At 34.7% G+C, this 21407-nt stretch overlaps 1 protein-coding gene across 20 annotated transcripts in view; it reads right to left on the bottom strand.

The window, feature by feature from the left end:
- Window positions 1-21407, bottom strand: part of DLG2 (discs large MAGUK scaffold protein 2) — a 2166350-nt gene that overhangs the window by 581794 nt on the left and 1563149 nt on the right. The window lies entirely within an intron of this gene.

Genomic DNA, 21407 nt, shown 5'->3' with positions numbered 1-21407 from the left:
AGAGAAGTTGCAGCAAGTTATCCAGAAAATCTACCTAAGATTATTGATGAAGGCAATTATATTAAACAACAGATTTTCAATGTAGACAAAACAGCCTTGTATTGGAAGAAGATGACATTTAGGACTTTGGTAGCTAGGGAGGAGAAGTCAATGCTTGGCTCCAAGGCTTCAAAGAACAGGTTGACTCTCTTGGTAAGGGCTTATGGAGCTGGTGACTTTAAGTGGAAGCCAATGCTTATTTACCAGTTCCCAAATCCTGGAGCCCTTAAGAATTATGCTAAATCTACTTTGCCTGTACTCTATAAATGAAACTGCAAAGCCTGGCTGATATCACACCTGTTTATAGCACGGTTTACTGTATATTTTAAGCCTACTGTTGAGATCCACTGGTCAGAAAAAAAGATTCCTTTCAAAATATTATTGCTCATTGACAATGCACCTAGTCACCCAAGAGCTCTTATGCAGATGTGCAAAAACATTAATGTTTTCATGTCCACTAACACGATATCCATTCTACGGCCCATGGATCAAGGGGTGATTTTAATTTTTAAAAGTCTTATCATTTAAGAAATACTTTCATAAAGTTATAGCTGCCATAAATTGTGATTCCTCTGATGCATTTGAGTAAAGTAAATTGACAATCTTCTGGATGTCATTAGGGTGATTCATGATTCATGGGAGGCGGTCAAAGTCTCAAGAAAAACAGGAGTTTGAACAAAGTTGATTCCAACTGTCATAGATGACTTTGAAGAATTCAAGACTTTGGTGGAGAAGTAACTGCAGATGTAGTGGAAACAGCCAAAGAACTAGAATTGTAAATGGAGCCTGAAGGTATGACCAAATTGCTACAATCTCATAATAAAACTAACAAATGAAGAGTTGTTTCTTAGGAACAAACAAAGAAAGTGGTTTCTTGAGATGGAATCTACTCCTTTGGTGAAGATGTGAATATTGTTGAAATGACAACAAAGGATTTAGAATATTGCCTAAATTTAGTTGATGAAGCAGTAGCAGGGTTTGAGAGGACTGACTCCAATTTTGAAAGAAGTTCTAATGTGGGTCAAATGCTGCCAAACAGTATCACATGCTACAGAGAAATATTTTCTGAAAGGAAGAGTCAATTACTGTGGAAAACTTCAGTGTCTTAGTTTTAAAACTTGCCATAGCCACTCCATCTTTTTCAGCAATCACCACCCTGATCAGTCAGCAGTCATCAACATTGAGTAAAGATCTTCTGCCAGAAACAGATGATTGACTCACTGAAGGTTCAGATGATCATTAGCATTTTTTAGTTATAAAGTATTTTTTAAATTAAAGTGTTTTTGAATGTAGTACTGTTGCATAGTCAATAGACTACAGTATTGTGTAAACATAACTGTTACATGCACTGGGAACAAAAATAAATTATGTGACTTTATTATGATACTCACTTTATTGCAGTGGTGTAGAATGAGCCTGCAATATCTCTGAGGTATGCATATATAAACTTTTCCAATAATTTTTAAGCTTTTCCTTGAATATCCCACATAATATTTCATACTATAATAAGCTTTCACTGAATCCTTTATAGATTAAAAACCTAGGCAGAGGTCAGTCTTGCCTTATATGATTTAGCATGGATGAGCAACATGGTTCTGGGAAGCTCCCTCATCTAAAGGTTGAAATGCAGGAACAGAGTAAATTTGCATCCGGTGGACTACATCCATCATCTGATAGGAGACAGCAAGTAGCCAGAGTGCAGCAAGATAATCAGGGGCCTGTTGCCCTCTGTAAATCAGAAAGGCTCCTTATAAATACAGTAACAAGCCTGTCTGGTATCCTGGAATTGAGAGTGGATGAAGTGAGAAGCCACCTGGTATCTTTTTCTGGGGAATTTTTTGCAGACTGACCTTAAATGATTGTATCTGTGAATAAATTACCTCATGCTTCTATTATCCAACCAATCAATGCAAGCTTTTCTTTCTCTGCCTTTTCTTTTCCAACATAGGTGAACACAGCTTAAGAGATGATCCAATCGGAGCTTCCCTCTAGAACAAGACCTTTCCAGCCTCTGCTTGAACCCTTCTAGTAACAGAGAACTCACTACATTACAAAGCCCCATCCTCTAGAATCAGGTAGTGTTCATTTTTCTCAAGTTTTTATGTTCCCTAAGCTAAGATCTGCTGCCCAGTAACACCTACTCTCCCTACCTCTACCTTCTGGAATGACAGAATTCTTTTCTATTACTTATTGAGTACTTACTCTGTGAGACAGCTGCTTTGATTAAGTTGTCGATGCTTGGGGGCATAGCAGTGAGCAAAACAAAGTTTTCTACTCTCCTAGAGCTTATATTCTAGTGTACGCAAATACATATATTTATAATGCAATGTTTGGTTGTGATACATACTATGAGGAAAAATAAAGCCCTGAATAAAATGAGAAAAAAATCCACATGAAAGGTGTGTTACAGGCACAAAGAATAGCCAAGTACAAAAGCTGTAGGCAGGAACATACTTAGAACTTTGGAACAGTTGTAAGAAATCTAGTGTTACTGAAGATGCATGGGCAAGGTGAAATTGATGAAAGATGAAGCCAAAGAGGTAGTCAGGGGCTGGCAAACTATGTTAGGGCTATGGATTTTGATTAAGTGGGAAGGGAAGCTAGGAGATAGTTTGCAGCTGGGGTTGATATACCCTAATTTATGTTTTTAAAAAATTACTCAAGCTGTTGTGTTAATAGACTGTAGAGGGTGCAAAGTGGGAACAGGGACCAGTTTGAATACTACTGCAGTAATCTGACCAAGAAGCAATATGATTTGGATTACAGCAGCAAGAGCAGAGTTGGTGAGGATAGACTAACAGGATTTGCAAATGAACTGGATGTGAGTGTGAGTCAGAAAGAGAAAGCAGGGATGATTCTTCTATTTTTGGCCTACACAACTGGATATCATTTGATGAGCCAAAACCAGAAAAAACTGGTTTTGGAAAATAAGATCAAGAGTTATGTTTTGTATATGTTAATCTTAAAATGTCTATTAGATATTTATCACATCAAAGATGATATTAAATATAAGCACAGAGAAAAAACATAAGCATAGGGATAGAACTTATGAAACCTGAAGCACAGGTCCTGATGAGACTACCTAGGAGAAGAGCTTGATAGGGAAATAAGGAGGTAGCAACACTGAATCTTCGGGAACTCTAGGCTTTAGAGGTTAAAGAAAAAAACATTTGAGAACCTCTGTAATTTCCTTATCTAAACTCGTCTACTTGTATATCGTCACAGATACATCTTGGGAGCACATTATTGGAAAACCAAACTAGCTTCTTCCCAGAATAGCTGATATCCTTCGTGAAAATGAAATGTTGTTGCTAGGACTTGAGAAACAAGGAAAAACAAATAAGCCAGAAGCTCCAAAATGTTTTCTTTATTTTCAATTGACTAATGAATCAAATGTTTCACTCTAACAGATGTCCCATCTCTGTTCCATTACTAACATTTTTAACTCAAAGGCATCATGAATACAAATGGTAGCAAAACTGAAGCTTTCACAATCAACTATTACATTTTCCATGATACCATTTCTCACAATTATGTTTTCTTACTGAGAAATTACCCTGATGAAAGCCCAGATAATTTTTTATTTTTTAAGATTACTTAAATTGCAAGGTTTTCCTAAGAAAAGTTGTAAGAAAAAGTTCCAGTTAAAAGTTTTAAAACTTGTAAATTATAATAATGAGGAACTGTACCAACTAAGCTAATAGGAGAAGTAACTAGGCATGACTCCTCATTGAGTGGGTCACAATGCCTTCTGTGAAAGAATACAGATTAATTTCAAAGTGCTGAAGTAAATATTTAGAAGGGAGCAATCCAATTTCATCAGCTAGGTTGGTGTGTTGCCAAACATTCAACTTTCATATTTGGCTTCCAAGGATTCATGTGAAGTATAATGCTTCTGAAGTCTGATCTAATGGAGTCATCAGGAAAAAGATCATTATCAATCTTGCTGGGGCCACCTGAAATTCTTATTGCCAGTAACAATTTAGTGTAGAAATGTGTACAACAGATAAGCAAGTGAATACACTGTTTTACTATTTACAGCAGTGAGGAAATCCATGTGATAGATAATATACCTAAAAGATTATCTTTTATTAGTGAATGCAAATGTGGAGTCTGAAAATGTTAGCTTCCTATTAAACAAATAAAAATATCAATTCTAGTCTGAATTTAAGCCTGGAGAAAGATACTTCTGAAAATTATGCACCTTTTGTTCTAATGTCTCTCTTTTTAAAAAATTTTCTCCACACATTGCTTCAATTCATCAGAAAATCAAAGCAAGAACACCTGGGAAATAATAGAGTATCAAAGAAGAAAACTAGTTGAAATTTCTAAAGACAAGATTCATAAAATAAAGTCCAGTTTATTTTAGTTAGAGAATAGGTTTGGTATACAGGAAAGACAATCGTTTTGATTCACTTTGGTTAATGTGAGTCTGTTCAGACTGTTTAGATAACATATTGACTTAAACGTACAAAGCTATATTTCAAGACAGTTCTGATTAAAGGATATTCTTTAAAGGCTCTAATAATATATCATGGACACTGAAGGAGAGAGAAGAGTCTTAATCATTTATGTATTCTTTGTCTTTAGCACATTTCCTGGCCTATGGTGGTAGATACTAAATTATATGTTTGTTGAATTATTTGAAATAAATCCACTTATTCTTTCTCTTCTGAGCCAAACATCTTTCAAAATGTATATTAAGTGGTAGTGTTTCCCATTTCTCCGTTTATTTTTAACATTTTCAGTTTCATAAATGTTGATGTTAATATTTCTATTAACTGGTTATACTTTCATGGTACATAGTATTTTTATTTGTATGGGCAAAAAGTAATCACTTTTTCTTGCTGAGACTACTTCTCTTTGCATATCTTTGCACACCTTTCCATTTTTAAACTTTTTTTTTTTTTTCTTTTGTTTAACTTTTATTTTAAGTTCAGGAGTACAAGAGCATGTTTGTTACATATGTAAATTTGTGTCACGGGGGTTTGTTGTACAGATTATTTCATCACCCAGGTATTAAGCGTAGTGCCCATTAGTTATTTTTCCTGATCCTCTCCCTCATCCCCGGCTCCACCTTCCACTAGGCCCCTGTGTGGTTGTTCCCCTCTATGGCTTCTCCACAGCAAAATAAACTATAAACAGAGTAAACAGACAATCTACAGAATGAGAGGAAATTTTTGCAAATATTCATCTAGCAAAGGTCTAATATCCAACATTTATAAGAAAGTTAAACAAATTTACAAGAAAAAGAAACGACCCCATATAAACGTGGGCAAAGGACATGAATAGACATTTCTCAAAATTAGACATACATGCAGCCAACAATCACATGAAAAAAAGCTCAATATCACTGATCATTAGAGAAATGCAAATCAAAACCACAATTAGATACCATCTAACACCACTAGGAATGGTTATTATAAAAACTTTGTGTTTTTTTAAAACATTATTTGCTTATTAAAAATAATGTAATATATGTACGTGGTAGAAAAATCCGAAAGGTATAAAGAATAAACAGAACAACTAAATTTTCTTCCCACATAGTTTCCCTCTCTGGGGCGACTACTGTTGTCAGTTACTTTTCAAGACATTGCAGATATTATCCATATTCTATGTATATATAAGTGTATTAGTCTGTTCTCACACTACCAATAAAGACATACCCAAGACTGGGCAATTTATAAAGGAAAAAAATAAATTGACTCACAATTCAGCATGGCCTGGGAGGCCTCAGGAAACTTACAATCATGTAAGTTTTTGTAACAAGAGGAAGCAAATACGTCCTTCTTCACATGATGTTAAGAATGAGAAGTGATGAATCAAAGGGAAAAGTTCCTGATAAAACCATTAGATCTTGTAAGAACTCACTCAATATCACTAGAACAACACGGAGGTAACTTCCCCCATGATTCAATTACCTCCGACCAGCTCCCCTGCCCCCATGAGACGTGGGCCTTATGGGAACTACAAGATGAGATTTGGGTGGGAACACAGCCAAAATATATCAATAAGCATATTATTTATTTGTTTTTTAAGACAAATGATATAACATTACTCATACTGCCCACAATGTGTAGGTAATTTAACAATATACACGGGATTTTGTTCAATTTCAGTACATTCATTTTATTCATTCAGTACCTTAAGTGCATTCATTCATTTAGTATACTAATTTCAGCTCCTCATTTTTAAAAAGCTGAATGGCATTATAGTATACCATATGGATGCAATAAAATTATTGTAGCTATTCTTCTTTTGTCATTCAAATTTTTCGGTTCGATTTTTGCAACTGGAAACACTGTTGCAATTAACATTGCCATTTCACTCATAGGCAGGTACATGTATAGGATAAATTCCTACAAGTAGAATCACTATGCCAAAGGGTTTAAGCAGTTATAAAATTAAAGATATTTTGGTATTGCTCTCCAAGAATATGGAACAATTTATACTCCACCAGCCTCTTTCAGCTCTCAGAAAGAGCCTCTTTTACCACACCTCCTAACACAGTGCATTGTCATAATTTTTGAATGTGGGAAATTTGATAACAACAGGCATCTTTTACTTTTAATTTGCAATTATTTTATTATGAATAAGACTGAACATTATACAAATGCATGATAGATTTACTGGGAATATCTTCTCCACTCTATGTCTTCCTGTTTTACTCTTTTAATGATATCATTTAATGAATAGAAGTTCCTAATTTTAATATGGGTCAATTTAACCAATTTCCTTTATAGTTTTATGCTTTCATTTTTAAAAATAAACATTTGTAGTTAAGTATAGAAATGCTTTTGGATGTTGATATGGTTTGGCTGTGTCCCTACCCAAATTTCATCTTGAATTGTAATTCCCACAATTCCCATGTATTATGGGAGGAAGCTGGTGGGCAGTGATTGAATTATGGGGACGGGTCTTTCCTGTGCTGTTCTTGTGCTACTGAATGAGTCTCATGAGATCTGACGGTTTTAAAAATGGGAGTTTCCCTGTACAAGCTCTCTTCTCTTGTTTGTTACCATGTGAGATGCACCTTTAACATTCCACCATGATTGTGAGGTCTCCCCAGCCACATGAAACTGTAAGTCCAATAACCAATTTCTTTTGTAAAATGCCCAGTCTCAGGTATCTCTTTATCAGCAGCATGAAAATGGACTAATACAGATGTAGGTTATGAAAAAGGGACACAACTGTTTTTTAAAGATAGATGTCCTGTTTTCCCAATATAACTTATTGAACAATCCATTTTTCCTACTCATTCAAATTGCCACCTTTATTATATGCTAAATTCCTTTATGTGTCTTGTGTATTTTCAGAATCTATAGGCTTTAACTTTGATATATCTTAATTTTTATTTTAATTATTATAACTTTGTATGATGTCTTAATAAATGGTAAGCCTGGACCTCTCATTATTGTTCTTTTTATAAATTTTCCTTGCTATTCTTGCTCATTAATTTTTCATACAAATTTAAAAATCATTTTCTTGCAGTTTTTGATATTTTTATTTAAAATTTTTAGTATAAAAGTAAAAATTGAATTTTTTTGATGTTGCATCTTCTTTTCCAATGGCACATTATGGTATTCCCTTATTACATGTCTCTTGGTAGCATTTGAAAGTTGCCTTTACATAGATCTTAAATGTTTATCAAGAAGTTTATTCTCTTCTTTTTAAGTTCCGAGGTACATGTGCAGGATGTGCAGGTTTGTTACATAGGTAAACATGTGTCATGGAGTACTATGCAACCATAAAAAGGAACGAGATCATGTCCTTTAGAGGGTCATGGATGGAATTGGAAGCCATTATCCTCAGCAAACTAAAGCAGGATCAGAAAACCAAACACCACATGTTCTCACTTATAAGTAGGAGCTGAACACTGAGAACACATAGACACATGGGGAAAAACAACACACGCTGGGGCCTATTGGGGGTGAGGTGCAGGGAGGGAGAGCGTCAGGAAAAATAGCTAATGCATGCTGGGCTTTACAAAGTTTATTCATAAGATATTTTTTGCTATGGTGGTAAATGATATATTTTCTGCCATTATATTTTTTAATTGATTATTGCTTATATATGGACATATATTTATATGTTATTGATTTCTATATTCTGATTTTAAACTTGGCCATCTTACTGAATTACTTTATTGTTTAAAATAATTTTTTGATGATTTCCTTTGGTTTATCATCATAAATATATTTTTTCTTCTTTTCAATTCACAATCAGATTTACATCTAACAGGATATAAATAACAGTTATGATGAAGGACATATTTTAGGAAATACTTTTATTTTAGGTTCTGAGGTATGTGTGCAAACAATTCCCTTCTGTCCTTGATTTATAGGTTAAACTCTGTCTCTTTCCATAACTCCCTTCCTTTCTCCCTCCTTTTCTTCTCCTTTTTTTTTTTTTTTTTAACAAGTTATGAGGACCAAGATCACACAGGGTTAATAGCATGAGCTCTGTAGCCAGACACCAGTGATTTGTGTCCTGGCTCTGTCATCATTTGTATGATTTTAGGCAAGTTACTAAACCTCCATAACTGCACATATAATAACAGTACCTATAGGGTTTCTTAAAGTACTAAAATATATATGCATAAAACAGAACATTGCCTAATACATAGCAGGTGCTTAATAGATTAGATTACAATAAGAGACTTCTTTCTGGTTTTGATTGTGGTATTCTTACAGAGTCATTAAATTTTTTCATCCTGCTCATGATTGGGCAGCTCAATTGGATATTCTGTTTGTTCTGATATAATGCATGTGACTGGTTTACCTTTGTCCTTTGTGCCTAGAATCAGTTTGTTTTCCCACCCAAGTTAAACTGGGAGTGGAGGTCTGGCTATGTTGTGTTCTGATCACATTCTGTGCCTGAGCAATAGCTGGCAAGGGAGTTGGAAGAGATCTCAGTAGAGGCTACAGGCAAGTGTGTCATTTTTCTTATAAGACCCACATTCTGCTAGCTTTTGAGATTTTGTTAAATGTCTTATACCAAGTTGCATCTAATTGGAGTAATTTCTCTAATTCGGGGTGTGGCTAGAGAACCTTTATTTCCACCAGAAAATATCAGCATAACTCACTTTACCCACTTTAGACTCTCTCAATCACAAGTTTCACCTACTCTTCGAAAAAGATAAGCCTGCTAGCTCAGTGTGCTCTTCTCTGGATTTAATGGTATCACTGAGAAGTCTTAGGATTGTGTCAATCACCAGTACAGTTTCAGGAGGGGAATGGGAGTCGGGTAGCATCTGAGCCTCTCTAAGCCTTTCTGCTACAACTTCCTTCTTTTAGTCACAGGTTTTTAAGTGTATTGCATTAAGTTGTACTTCACTGCTTCTTTTATCACTGTAGGCAAAATTTTCTAATGGTTTTGGTTGCTAATTTTCCCTAAGTTTTATTAATTTTGTAAGTTACCGAAGGAGAAAATAACCTGTTCTCATAATCTGGAAAACAGTTCTTTAGTAGTATACACATTGTGTTTCATGAAAAACTTTCCCTAAAGACATTATTTTTATATTTATCTTTCCGTTAGTTTTATAACCAGCCTTTCCTTATACCTGTGGTATTCACTTTTATATCTCTATGTGCTGGGTAACATATGCACTTGCCAAATTCCATCTTGTTTCTGATAATCCAATTTGTTTACCTTCACTCCCAAGTGAACAGCTATCACTAGGATTGGAAAACTTTCTCTCCAGAGTATTAAAGCAGAAACTGAAGCCTTGTTTAAAGTTTCCTAGAAAAAGCCTGGGCATATATTTATAGTATTGTCACATTTTACACACTATACTGTGACCACTATTTCCTTTGAGGGCACACCACGTTTCTATACCCAATTTTTAGTCTTGTCTTCAGAGCATGTTCAATTAATGCTTTGTTAAATATTAGTTTGGTGCAAAAGTAATTGTGTGCTTTTTGCTACTAAATGTAATGAGTGAAAATATATGAGTGAATTTGTGTATTGAGAGAGATCAGAATATTTGACATCTTAGAATTCTTGCACATCAAAATTATTATAATTTAAAAAATTGCTACCACATTCAGTTGATTCAAATAAATGAAACTATGAAGAATAAAATTTTCATCTGACTCTACTACTACTAAATCTCAATGACTATTTTTAGGTCCCTGGGAAGTAACTATTGAACTCTTGCTTCATGTGACTAATGGCTTATACTGAACAAATTATATGTATATACCTTCTTTCACCACGATAAAGCACTGACTCTTCCAGAAATGTGTCTAGTTTGTTTCCTGTGTCATTTTTACTCTTCCTTTTTCTTAGCTGCTATGTTTTCAGCCTTGACTAATAATTCTCAACCTTGCCTAATATCAACCTTTATTTTGCAATTTTTCAATTTTCAGTGAACTCAGTGGATCTCATAACTAGATAACCCGTAGAATCGTCCATGTTTAAAAATGCTTAAGTTGGCGTTCTTTACAGATATTAAAATAGATTTCATTTTATCTTTCCTAGTAAGTTTTCTTTTTGGGATAAAGCACCCAAAATATCTATCTACAATTGAGTTATGTTCGGAGACAAAGTCTATGTAGTACAGGATTTTGACTGACAGCTTAGTGGCATTAGGAGTCATGGTCTATGAATAAAAAGTACCGCAAGTTTTAATGTATTGGATCTCAGTGTTCCATAGAAGGAGAAAAATTTAATGGACATTGGTCCATGAGTTGAGGAACCAAAATGGGTTTAGTCAGGGATAATGAAGAATTTAGCATGAAGTCAGTATCAGTCAGCAGAGGAGGACTGCCTTATTTCAGTCTAGGTAAATACCAGTCTTCTAAGAAGAAAATTGGGAAAAAAGCCAAAACTTCTTTATTTATTGTCATTCCTTTAATTTAGCATTTACAACTTCCTGACCCAATATGTTTTTGAAATAAAATATTTATTGAGTGAATAGATGATTATTTTCTGCACATATTTCCTTTTAAAAAAGCAAACAAAAAGAACACTTAAAATTTAATTAGTTGCTGATACATACCTAATATCTCTAATGCTTATTTAAGTTAAGCAAGGATTTCCACTTAGGTCCTAGCTCCAAATCCCACACTCTTTTCATCAAATTGCTTTGCTGCTGGCCATAAATTTAAAGTTTTATAGTTGTATTTACCACAGCAACATTTTTTTTTTAAAGCTTACAAACAATTCCACGTAGGTAAATATATTTACCTTCAGTAAATATTCACGGCTCTTCACAGGGTTTGTTGTGTGAATGATGAAATTTTAAATGTTGAAAAACCTAAAGTACATTTAGTACGGTGCAATTATTTAAATCTGAAATTTTCATTATAAAAATAATTTTGACTTCAAAATTCTGTTAAAAAATTATAGATCAGCTTTAAACAGTGAATAAGAAAACTGTGAAAAGAAACAGTGGCCATGTTATCCCCAAAGGGCACATGAGAGGAGTGGCATCATTCATTAATTTCCATAAAGATTTAGCAAACGTAATCAAGTGATTAATTCTCTCATAATGTTGTATTATACAGAACAGTGGGAATTACAGTGGCAATATTTGTAGTTTATTCTTTCATATAAATGATTTGCTACACAATCTCAGGAGAGAAGTTGTTTACAGACATCATTATGAATATTGACCAAATATTAGCTTAGAGAAAGAGCCTTCCAATTCACAAGCATATGTCTTATATACAGAAATAATCAGAAATTAACAATGTGCATGCACAAGAAATTCTACAGAGAAGTACCTGAGAACAAGGTGAATTTATCAAATATGGTGTCCTTCATTTAATAATAATAGTAATAAAAAATTTGTTCGTTGGTGGACAGGAGAGTGGTAATTTAGCTACAAGTTATTTCTAAGAAGACTGTTTCCCTGGTTTAACACAAACAGTTCACCACTTTCTTTCTTATTCCATATATTTTATTCCAATAGACGGTTGCACTACATATATACTCAAGTAAATCTCCTTGTGCACCCAAGGGAACAATTGTGGTAATTCAAAAAGATTAAAAAAAAATTACCACTAAAAAGAAAATGTAGTGTTTTGAGACTTCATACCAAATAGTTAAATTTGCTATTTGTGCTTACTGAACAAACCATTGTTCAGCATGGCCTTTCACCCAAAACAGGTCCACCTACCACTAGGAACTTGACCCCAGGGCATGAACCTGAATAAAAAGTAAACTGTTTCCTGTATTCAGAGACGTTTTTGCACATGCATTAGAAAATGAATAAACACAGTAATTTACTCCATGGCAAGAAATAAGAAAAAGCATGATGTCCCTTGATACGTAAATGGCTGGGTGCCAGTAATCAAACCAGTTGTACAAACTGTGTTTTTAGTTTCTACCAGTGATCTGGTAAGATGCTTGGACATGAACAGCTGAATTTCAGGTAAGTAAAAACGTTGCTAACCTAAACATCCCCAAGTTATTATGGTTACAAGATAGAAAATCCAACTTGTTAAAGAAAAATCCAAACTATTGACAAAGCTATCCATGGACAGATCGGAGAAAAAAGAAGAATTTCAGTGCAGGCAGTCTCTGTACTAAGTGTGAAGAACAGTGCATTTTATTTTCAATTAAAATTTTAACTCATTCAGTGTTCACTGAGTACTTACATGCTCAATACTGACAGCTCTAGGCCTATCAATTAGCCAAATAACTAATTTCTGGAAATTTTCAGATGACTTCCTCACATCAAGACTGGATAGTTCACTTTGGCCATGTTGGCATCAGAAAGGAAAAAAAAAAACAGGAGCAGATGGAGGAGCAAGAACAGATCTGATAAAGGAAATGAGTATGATAAACAGAAAAGCTGGTAAAATTCATTTAAGTTAGATATTTAATAAATTCTCTGTCTATAATATCAGATGCAAGTCAAGTTGATATTTAGACAAGCTGGACACAAAATTTGTCATATAAGCTATAAAATACAAATAATCAATAATTAAGAAATTGTTTTTTAATTAAGTGGATTGGTAAACAATGTGCCCCCAAATGCCTCCAATTTCTTGTACAGACAATTTCTGTAAGGAGTGAAAAAAGGTAAGGTGCCAAAACATAGACTTCACTCATAAGGACTCTTCGCGGTTGTAAAATTGTCAGCTTCCATCTGAGCCATTCCTTTTTCCCTTGCCACACTGCTTTGATGGTTATGATCTATCTTGTGCTTCCCACGCATCTCTGCCCCAATTCCTCCATTTACTACTCAGAATTGGGTCACAGACAGGAGCTTGTACTTTCCTTTTAAGTGTCACTTAATGCTTCAAATTTAGTATTGGCCAGGGTAGATATCATTACATCAATGACTTAGGTCTTAGAATCAGCAGTTTCTTTATCTCCTTAATTTGGGTTGTTGATATCCATCCTTTTCATGCCCTATGGGTTACTTGACCCAACAAAAGAATGAACAAAAAAGGAAGAAATAAAGCACATCGGAAGTTCTTAGAAATGAAAGATTGCTTCTGATGGGATCAATTAGTGATAGCTTTGTGGAGAAGTTAACACTTAACTGGCCCTTGGGGGATGGATATGATGTCAGCAGATACTGGTCACAATAGTAAGAGAAGACATTCAAAGGTGGGACTGAAATGAACAAAGGCTTAGAGTCAGGAAAGTATGGCATATGTTTAAGAAATGGTACACAGGGCAGCTCACCTGCATCAGGAAATATGTGAAAGGGACAATAAAGAAGAGAAGACTGAAACCAAATGTTGTGGCTGGAGGAGAAAGAGATCATAGAATGCATAAAATGCTACTTACTGGCATTGATTTTTACCAGGGGAGAATCAAGAACAGTTCTGAATTTTTGGAAGATTGGTATAGAAGATATGTGTTGGTATGGAAGGGAGGGACCAGCAATGAAGCCTATTATAGTAGACCACATAAGATATCAAGACGATAGGAACATCATAATAATGGCAGCACAGATTTTAAAGAGAGGATTAATTATGTTGTAAGTGGTTTCCAAAAGGTATGATGCCTGATTTAACAAAGCAGCAAAGAAGACAGAACCAAAAGGAAAAAAAGGACATCCAAGGCCTTTTACTGTGGGTGACTAAGACAGTCACTTGTATAAATGGACATGTAAAAAGCAGGAGTAGGTCACATGGGTGAGAGACGAGTGATGGAAACTGGTGCTAAGGAGACATCATAAGGCTAGGTTTTAATATACTTGGAGCTATTTCTGCACATGGCATATACTGATACGGATGCCCAAACTAGGAAAACCAAAGAAAAAAACCTAAACATATATGTGCATTTTCATAAAGCATAGAGTTATATGACACATCATAACTCAAACCTGTTAGAAACAAATTTATATAGAGCTAAAGAAAAAATACGGCTGTGCATAACATATATGTGCATATACACATAGCAGCAATACATTTACATATATATGCACACATGCATGCATAAGCCAAATACGTATTGGTTCTATCTGGAATTGCTAAAATATTAAAAACTTTTAATAAATAGTCAATTCATTAATTCAACAAATATTCTAGTGCTTTTAAAGGACCTCCCCCCAATTTTTTCAATGTATCCACCTGACAAAGGTCTAATGTCCAGAATCTACAAAGAACTTAAACAAATTTACAAGAAAAAAACAACCACATTAAAAAGTGGGCAAAGGACATGAACAGACCCTTCTCAAAAGAAGACATATATGCAGCCAACAAATGTATGAAAAAAAACTCAACATCACTGATCATCAGAGAAATGCAAATTAAAACCACAATGAGATACCATCTCACACCAGCCAGAATGGCTATTAAAACAAAGTAAAACAAAAACAAGAACAAAACAACAAAAAACAAAAAACAACAGATGCTGGCAAGGTTGTGGAGAAAATGTAATGCTTTTACACTGTTGGTGGGAGTGTAAATTAGGTTAACCATTGTGGAAGACAGTGTGGAAATGGAATGCTTTTACACTGTTGGTGGGAGTGTAAATTAGGTTAACCATTGTGGAAGACAGTCCTCAAAGACCTAAAGGCGGAAGTACCATTTGACTCAGCAATCCCACTACTGGGTATATACCCAAAGAAATATAAATCATTCTATTATAAAGATGCATGCAGGTGTCTGTTCATTGCAGCACTATTCACAATAGCAAAGACATGGAATGAACCTAAATGCCCATCAATGATAGACTGGATAAAGAAATGTGGTACATATACACCATGGAATACTACACAGCCATAAAAAAGGAATGAGATCATGTCCTTTGCAGGGACATGGATGGAACTGGAAGCCATTATCATCAGCAAACTAATGCAGGAACAGAAAACCAAACACAGCATGTTCCCACTTATACGTGGGAGCTGAGCAATGAGAATACACGGACACATGGAAGGAAACAACACACACTGGGGTCAACACACACATTGGAGGGAGAGCAGGAGGAAGGGAGAGCATCAGGTATTAGGAAGAATAGTTATTGGATGCTGGGCTTCATAGCTAGGTGATGGGATGAGCTGTGTAGCCAACCACCATGACACACGTTTACCTGTGTAACAAACCTGCACATCTTGCACATGTAGCTCTGAATTTAAATTAAAAGTTGAAGAAAAAAAAGAACCTCTCATAGTATTTTATGTTAAATATTATATTAAATACAATCTAATCCTTTAATCCCTTGCATTAATGAGTTTTTGCTGCTTTTCTTTATTTCTCTTTCTGCCAATTATGATAAGAGTAAAAATATTATAAGTGTTTATTAAGAATTTACAGTTCTTATCCTGAAAATAACTCTGTGAATTACATATTTAGAGTATAACCATTTTGCAGGTGAGGAAAGTGAGTCATAAAGTGGTTCATATATTTGTTCTAGGCTCACGGCTGCTTGAAGATATCCAGGAACTTCTTCATTACACATATGTCTTCTTTAATGACTGAATTATGAACATTATAAATGTTCATTGGTATAGTGACTTCTACAGTTTGTGCATTTCATAGTTACCATTTTTCCTACATAAAACATAAACTTACAATCTTTACTACATTCTCATTTTACACTGATACAGGGCTCTGTAACGGCAAAAAGCATATATCTATAGAGAAATCAAAACAGAGTTTAAAACCATTTTAAAAAATAATGGAGGAGAATTGCTAAAATTTGTCACTACCTAGATTTAATCACTCTTTCAGTTTTTTATTAATGAGTAAGGTGGCTAAAATAAAGTCACAAGCAAGACAACCTTTGTATATCAATTAATAAAACTGTGGCTTTCACATTTTTGGCTTTCGAACTTAGCCTTCAGTCACCTATATGATTCCTAAGCAACAAGAGCATCTTAAAAGAAGTCATCTAATTTCTCCTATAGCTTCAGGCTTCTTTGACCCAGGCCATAGAAACAAACAATTTTGTACTTCTTTAATTATATATTAATAGCTCCTTGGAAGCTATGATTTTATGTGTTCTTGGGAAAGTCACTAGGAAGCCTTCTATAGTAAATCTATTTCCTGGAAACCCACATACACACTTTAGATTTTCTTCCTTTGCTTGATTTTTGGTTGCTTGGCAAGCCTAAATGGCTTTGCCTAGTAATTTCTTCCTACATATAATTACCTATTTTTTTCTCAATTGATTGCCCACATGCAGACACCCCAGGTGCTTGCAATGACCAAATCTCTAACTGTGATGTTAGCAAAGTTTTTACCTATTTTGAGAAAAGACATTCTAAGTCAGAATGAGTATCACCCAAATATCCATTACTGAAATATATGGCTATAAATCACCATTCAGATGATTGATTCCATCTGAGTGTTGGGAAGATTAGCTCGGCTATAAAGACAAAGTCACATACATCAAAGGTTATCTCAAATTAGTAATTTTTGCAATAGATGGAATCAATACAGAGTATGAAATTGAAAAACTGTAAATTTAATTTGCTACAAATCACTGTTTCACGGAATGTCTTAATGTTTTACCTATAGCATAGAAAGGAATAAATCTGTTTATCCTCTGTTCTGTGCAAAAACAAACACAATCCCCAATCTAAAAACATTCTGGGTATTAATAAGCTATAAAATCTATAAAATAGATTTATTAAATGCATTAACTCTTTAAAATAGCTGAAGTAGCCATAGTCATAATTTTTTATATTAAAGATTAATAAAAAGTTAAAAAGTCAATTTAAAAATATTTTCCCAAACCCAGATATTTCACACAATATAGTGAAAAATCAGTATATTAATTTAGCAGGGCTTTTAGACAGATTTTCTCCAGGTCTGCTTCCTTGAGATTTCCTCTTCAGATGCATCAGAGGTTCCCTCTCTCCGCAGAAATTCCTTCATAATCTTCCCCACCTCACAAATGGCACCCCACCTAAAAAACTGAACCTCACCCTTGAAACACCACCATCTATTTTACCAATAAAGGCATCAAGATAGCTCAAATCCATTCACCTTTTTCTCCTTCCTCCAAGCAACCCCTAACTGATCTCTGCTCTCACTTGTGCCCTCTTCAATTCATTTGCTTCATAGCAGTCAGAATGACCTTCTAAAAATTATGTATTTTATCATGTGTCACTCATGCTTAAAATATCACAGTAATTTCCCATTGCATTTCAATATAAACACAAATCTTCAAATATGGCCAACAAAGCTAAGTATGATCTGGCCCTTGATCATCTTGGCTGTATCTTTCATGTAATTAATGTTCATATTATTAGACTCCTAGAAGTTATCAAGATCTTTTTCTACACTATAGCCATCATACTCACATGCCTCTACTTCCGTCTGGGATGCTCTCTCCCACTCTTTACCTGGCTAAATGTCTATTTTAATTTATATTTCAAGGCTTAGCTTAAGTGGCATTTGCTGATAGAAGTCTCCTTTGATCCACTGTTTAATTGGCACCCCCTTAAAAATCTTTTAAATTTATTCCTAGTACTTTTCCCAATTTATATCACAGGCGTTTTCCCCACCAGGCTATAATCTCCTTGAGAGCAAGAACTATCTGAATTTTGTGAATCTCTATTGTCTGGATCTGTGCCAGGTGCATAGTAAACAATACATATTTGTTGAATAATTGAAGGACTACATTAATGTATATCTAGATAACTCTGTATTATATATACATAATTCAATCCAGTTAGCTCAGTTGGCTAGATTTTTGATGCTTACTATATTGTACCATGTGCTCAAGGAAGGGCAGATAAACTGTGCACATGTCAAGTTTTTTTTTTTTTTTTCTTTTACTTTAAGTTCTGGGATACATGTACAGAATGTGCATGTTTGTTACATAGGTATACATGTACCATGGTGGTTTGCTGCACCTATCAACCCGTCATCTAGGTTTTAAGCCCTGAATGCATTAAGTATCTGTCCTAATGCTCTCCCTCCCCTTCCCCCCAGCCCCTCAACAGGCCCTGGTGTGTGATGTTCCCTCCCTGTGTCCATGTGTTCTCATTGTTCAGCTCCCACGACCGAGACCATGTGGTGTTTGGTTTTCTGTTCCTGTGTTAGTTTGCTGAAAATTTTAGATTCTCTGGACCATTTTGTCTCTCCTAGTTATGATGAACCATATCTTCCACTTTGTTCCAATGAAATCATGGCTCAGGCTCCATGATAGAGCTGAGTTCATTTTGTCTTGCATTAAAGGTAGTTGACTTCACATGCATCTCTCCCATTTAAACTTTCTGAGGACAGAGACTACATCTCATTTATCTTCACTCCAGGGTGCATAAGAGTTTCCGTTGTATGAGTTAAACATTGGTAGGTATTCCCTTTACACATATTGTAATTCAAAAATGAAGAATTATAAGGCGCCAAGTGAAGTTAAGACCATGAGGTATCATCAGAGTTAGTGTAAAATCCAATTTTCTCTATTCAACTTACTCTGATTCAGCACTTGCTGTGTTTATGGTACTGGGAGAGGCATGAGGAATTTAAACAATGACTAAAATAGTTTTTCTGTAAATCAATAAGCTTTATATAGAGAAACAACTCCCCATCAGTGACCTCTGGACAGCAACAGTAGAAAGAAGTATGACTGACTCAGCATAACCCCAACAGGCCCAATTGACCTTTCACAAGAACCTGCTTTTTAGGGATGTAAAGTTATTTCTAACAGTTATCTGGTTCTCCTCATCTCAGTAGACCAAGTTCACTTGTAACCCCATCTCCCATACATTGTATACTTTAATTGGGTTATTGCCTAGGTATACCCAGTTGATTGATGCTCACTTCTCCCCATTTCCCCACTCCAGGTCCCACAGCAATTACTGCCCCACTCCAGGCTCAAGGAAGAAAGCAGCTCAGACTGAAGTAAACCAGCTGCAGCCCTAGTGTCAAAAATAAAAATCTAAAATATGTGTTCTTGATAAAATTAAGTTTTAGTCATCTATAGCCTTTAAGTGCTCTGCTGAGCAGCTGGAGGTCAAACAGTTGCTCAGCTAGCAGGTCTATAAATGCATGATGTTACTTTGCTGAGTGGTTAAAATTAGTATTTGTCTTAGGGCTATGCTGAATAATTACAGTTAATTGAATTATAGAAATTATAGAAATATAATATATATTTTTAATAGAAATAATGTATATGGCCATTTTGTTTGGCTTTAAAGCTCCTTGCAATATGCTTTTAGTAAATGTGAGGGTTGAAATTCTTTCATACCACTAGAGACTGTGGTATGAAAATGCTTCACTTTTTTTCTTTGTTCCCAGATTTAGTTCTATGATTTTAACGCATTTGAATTTAACCCATGAGGAATCTCTGAATATTTTCATTACATTACCAAACAATTGTTACAAAGTTTAAAACCATACGTAGTAAATAATAGTACAGATAACATGCATATACAGCTAATTTTTGTTGGTCAGTTAGTTTGTGCCAGGTCTTATTCTAAATACTTTTTGTGAATCAACTAATCTAATCCTCACAACATGTCTAGGGGCAAGTACTATTCTTATTTGCACTTTGTAGATGAGAAAATATGACCCAGAGAGGTTAAGCAATTTGCTCAAGGCCAAACAGCTAGTGAGCTACAGAGCCAAGGTACTAATCTAGACACTTTGGGCTGTAAAGTCTGCATCTTAACCACCAGGCTCTATTGCTTACCATGTGCCAGCTGTTGGTTAAATGCTTAATCCTCATAAACCCTATGGATTGATGCTACCATTGTGATCCCCATTTAATAATGAGGGAGTTGGTCCAACTAAGATGACTCTGCTAGCAAGTGGTTGAACGGTCCAACTAAGATGACTCTGCTAGCAAGTGGTTGAACCAGGCTTTTAAACTCAGTCCTGAGATCTTAAATATCACCCACTACTGCCTCCTAGAAGAGGTGGTAGGCTTATTTCTTCAATCTCAGATAGTATTAGAAATTAAATAGATTTTAAAGAAATGAGAAATGATTTACTCAAAGAGTACGGTGATTATCTGGTCATAATCATTTAAAATATTTAAATAATGTTAAGCTAATTATTAGATTTTTTCCAAAATATTAAATACTATTAAGTTACTACTTAATGTCATCATTCTGAAGAACAGAGTTCAAAGGATTATTCTTAAAAATTAGTATGAGCCAGGTACAGTGGCTCCCACCTGTAATCCCAGCACTTTGGGAGGCCAAAGCAGGATTACTTATGGCCAGGAGTTTAAGACCAGCCTGGGCAACAAAACAAGGCTCTGTCTCTACCAATAATAATAATAATAATAATAATAATAATAATAATAATAACGACCACATGCACTAGTGCATGCCTGTAGTCCCAGCTATTTGGGAGGCTGAGATGGGAGGATCACTTGAGCCCAGGAGCTTGAGGCTTCAGTGAGTCATGATCCTGCCATTGCACTGTAGCCTGGGCAACAGAGTGAGACCCTACCTCAAAACAAAACAAAACAAAAACCAAACAAACAAACATTAGTGTGGTAATTCATCTGTTGATGCAACTCCACAGAGTATCTATAATAATCTCAAGAGATACATGTACATTTCAAAAAAAATAAATAAATTTTAACTTATTTTGGCTATTGCAAGCATAAAATGTCATGTAACATTGGGTACAACACACAAGAATATAATCAAACTTTAAACATATCACAACATTATTAAAAAAATTGTTATATTAGTATAGATTATTTTAATTATTTTTATTACTATTTTGCTAAATGATTTACCATTTGTATCTGAAAAATTAGTATTAATATGCTAGCCAAGTTATCATCATCCAGTAAGATTCAGTATTTATAGAAAAATATAGATGACTGTTATTATTTTTGTTTATAAAGACGTTTCTACATAAATCTATCCTTTCTTTCTTATCTGAGTTCATATTTAGAGTACTGGTTTCCTTTACCCTTTGTAACCACTATTATAGCATTTTAAATCTCTTGGTAAGCCCTGAATGTCAGAGGTTAAAGAGTTCATCATA

This window comes from Papio anubis, chromosome 12, assembly GCF_008728515.1.
Source record: "Papio anubis isolate 15944 chromosome 12, Panubis1.0, whole genome shotgun sequence".
NCBI classification, from domain to species: Eukaryota; Metazoa; Chordata; class Mammalia; order Primates; family Cercopithecidae; genus Papio; species Papio anubis.
The sequence above is the reverse complement of the archived record's forward strand: the minus strand, read 5'-3'. Positions and strand labels throughout refer to the sequence as shown.